The sequence below is a fragment of the Dipteris shenzhenensis genome, chromosome 19, assembly GCF_047967505.1.
Source record: "Dipteris shenzhenensis isolate YYH24624 ecotype China chromosome 19, Dip_SZ_1.0, whole genome shotgun sequence".
In the NCBI taxonomy this organism is placed as follows: domain Eukaryota; kingdom Viridiplantae; phylum Streptophyta; class Polypodiopsida; order Gleicheniales; family Dipteridaceae; genus Dipteris; species Dipteris shenzhenensis.
In genome coordinates, this window is record NC_141614.1 from 20,656,436 (window position 1) to 20,660,389 (window position 3,954).

Here is a 3,954-nt window from a genome sequence, read left to right on the forward strand (position 1 = left end):
TTTGTGCTGCAACGAAGACGATGACCACATGATTCGGTTTTTCCTGTAATGCTCCAACGCATCTTGCATCGCCGGCGGAATCTTCGCCTCCAATCCTTCAACTCCACGTGCCCCTCGCCAAGGGGATCTTTTGTTTTTTTGCTTTTTTTTTTTTAAAACGCTTTTCCCAATTGGTTCCCCCCCTTCCCTCACACAGTAAGCATTTCTGCCTCTTGTATAGGAGCTCCCGTTGTTAACATCCTGGGTTTTGGTGACTTTCGCCGTGAACATCGAAATGGAGACAATTTCATGGAGATTCTAGCCAACCATTTCAACAAAACCAAGCTGCAAACCACCTCGCGGGGTTCACCTCAAAAAATGTTAGTGTGTGCCTCGTGCATTCAAAAGGAGGAACTTTTTGAAAAAATTTAACAAAATTACAATAAAGAAAAAAATCACTTCCTTCATAGGTGTTTTTGTTTTGGGGAAATTTTTTAGTTGAGGGGTTTTTTGAATACCCCTTGAACGCATGTGATACACATAATTTCTTAGTAGTGCATCCCCCAAGCAAACAATGGAGCTGCCATGCCAAAGAAGCAGTGACGTTCCCACTAGAGCTCCCGTTAACATTGGGGATTTTGGTGAAGTTGGCTAATAGGGAGGTAGAGGATTTCAGGGAGATTCGAGCCAACCATTGCAACAAAACTAAGCTACAAACAACGGAGCTGCCATGCCAAAGAAGCAGCGCCGTCCCCACAAGTAGCACTTCATTTCGTTCATTGCAACGCAGGAATGTCCTCTTAAGTAGAATCGAAGAGGTGTTTGTGGGAGATCACATAGCGTGCTAGCCATATGTGTAGGTTGATGTTATTCTCACCATCTAGAGGGTGCAAAACCGTTTGGTATTTGACACCAGACTTAGTTGCCATAGGCATGACTATCGAGTAATGAAGTTATCACTAGGGTAAAGGGTTTTAATATTATCACTTGGGCATAGAAGTAGGGCATGGTGATGGAGTGTCCCCTCATGTTAAAAGAAGCTGGCCTCGGCGGTTGCCAGCTATAGACACAAGGATGATAACCACTCCCCCTACTGAAGGAGAGTTAATGCTAGCATTGTAGCCCTAGCCCAAGCATCCCGATTTTGCCTATGCCAACCTAGTGTTGGAACATTAGACTAGGTGATCTGGTGCACTTGCGCTACCTTTTTTGCTTCCCTTGAATCTGGGACACTTCATTTTTGTTGCTAGTAGCATTGTGCTAGCACTCCTAGCTAGCACAGGGAGCTACTCTCGTCTTCCGCAAACTGCTAGGTTGCCGTGGCCCAGCTACGGGGGGGGCATTTGCTCTTTTGGTGCCTCGGATTGGCCAACCTACAATGTCCTAATCGGATTAGGGGGGGTCACCATGTGGTAGAGCCGCATGCAATTAGAAGAAATACAATTAGTACTTAGGTCGCTTGGAGTAATGCACTTCATTACATTCAAGCCAATTAGGTAGCCACTTATGGCTAGCTTGAATTTAATAGCCCCAAGCATATCACCCTAACTATTGAGCCATTTTGGTGCCATTCAAAAATTACAAATCTCCTATTTCAAGTTGTGCAGTACAAAATCTGCCTTTGATGATCTTGCCTTTTTGGCTTTCTACTCTAATCATTTACACACTAGTGGAACCTTGCTTGTGTGAAAGCAACCTTCACCCTAAACAAGTTGCAATTGGGCCTGCATTCCTTGGATTTCGCATCAAATTGTGCCACTAATTGTAACACAGGAGCAAAAGAATCAAAGGGTGGTTGCATTCCTTTGATTTTTTGGGATTCTTTGCTATGAGTCAAAGATGGCACCAACAATCTGAACGAATTTTCTTGATGATGATTGGATACTATGCAACAGTTGTAGTAGCATAATACAATGTAGACAAACTGCACCCACTTACTCAAGGATCTCACAAACCACTTGGAATGCAAAAGGTGGTAATGGAAATTATCAATAGCCACATGAAATGCAGCGTTGTGAGTCTCAATAGTCTCTTAATTTAAGTTTAAATTACTCAAGGATCTCACAAATGACTTGGAATGCAAAAGGTGGTGATGGAAATTATCAAGACCCACATGAGATACATCATTGTGAGTCTTAATAGTCTCTTAATTTAATTTAAATCACAAGCATGTAGTTTACTCTCTTGATCTTTTGATAGATAAGATTCTCATAGATGGAACTTGGATGCAGTTCTCAATCCTTCTAGGTTAATACTACTTTGCTAATCGAAATTTATCTCAATGATTATGCAATCAAAGTGGCCTTTAAGTGCATAGTCTTCACCTTTAATCACTAACATTGCTCCATCATCAATTAATTAAACTCCATCACTGAGGTCTTTCGAAGCCCTACACCTTTAAACTTAGTACTTGTTAGCAAGGCATCCATGCTTGTATCTAGTTTATGAAGATGGAGATGAATGAGATAATACATGTTGGCTCTTCAAGTGTTTACACATTCGCATTGATGGGTGATTGATGTTATAAATCATCTCTCATGCATTGCCAAAAACATAGTTCATTTAGGTTTAGTATTGGGGTTTGGTGAGCAAGGCATCCATGTCTATATCCATTGAGTGTATGAAGATGGAGATCAGTGTGATATACATGTTGGCTCTTCAAGTGTTTACACATTCACATGTTTGCAAATCATCTCTTGCACATTGCTAAAAATGTACTTCATTTAGGTTTTAGTCTTGCCAAAATACAGTTCATTTAGGTTTTGGCCTTGGGTCTATGATGTTTGCAAATCATCTCTCACACATTGCCCAAAAATATAGTTCATTTAGGTTCTATGTGAAATAATTTGGCAAATATCTCTCACATCGCTCTCTAACACATTGCCAAAAATATAGTTCATTTAGGTGATTGATGTTTGCAAATTATCTCTCACACATTGCCAAAAATATATTTCATTAGGTTCTAGTCTTTGAGTGTTTACACATTCACATGGGGGAGACGAACTGACCTAACCCGGTTGATGTAACTGAACGAATCTAATTAGTGTAACTATTAGTTAGCCACTAACCTAACTAGTTAGTTTACTTAACCTGACCGTAATTTGGTTACTCTAACCTAACTCTGGGCTACCTACAGTTAGTTGAACTAATCATAGTTAGTCTACCAGATAAATTTATAGTTAAAGTACAGTTAAATCTAACCTAAATGAAACCTAACCTAGCCTAACTAGTCTAACTAGGGTTAGGTTAGGGTAAGGACTCTTTTTTTTAAAGGTGTGTGGACACATAGAAGAGGGGGGGCGGCGGCCACTGGCGGGGTCTCTCTCTCTCTCATATTGGCACATATGAGCTATATACATTGTAGCACAGGCTCCTTTTTTTAAAAATATATGTTACCCCCCTTTCCCTTATAATTTACGAGCGTGTGCGTGTGCACACACTTTATTCTTCTTTTTCTTTTGCATCCACTTAATTTCTTAATTTTTCCTTTTCCTATTTTCTACTTCCTTTTCCTTCTATCTCACAAACTCACCCTAATTTTTCATGATTCCTCATCATTTTTTTAAAATTTCTTTCTTAAAGCTCAAAATCTCTCTGTCTCTCTCTCTCTCCCCCCCTCCCCCTCCCCCCGCATCTTTAACCAATTTTCTCCTATTTTCTTCCCTATTTTTCCCTCTTCCTTCCCCATAATTTTCCTAATTTCACTTGATTTTCTTCTAATTATTTTTATTAATATTTAAAACTAATTTTTTCAATATTTTTTTCTTTTTTTCAAAATTTCTCTAGGCTCCTTTTTTTACACCTTTAAAGTCTACATCAAGCTGTTTAAGTCTGTGTTTAAGACACTATTTTATTGTGGCCTAGATAACAAGGGGGGGGGAACATTTGTCTTCCCAATTAAAGTTAAGCTGGTTCATACCATGTTTTCTTGTTGTATGATGGCAGATATGCAGAATCTCCTCTTCAATAAAAGAG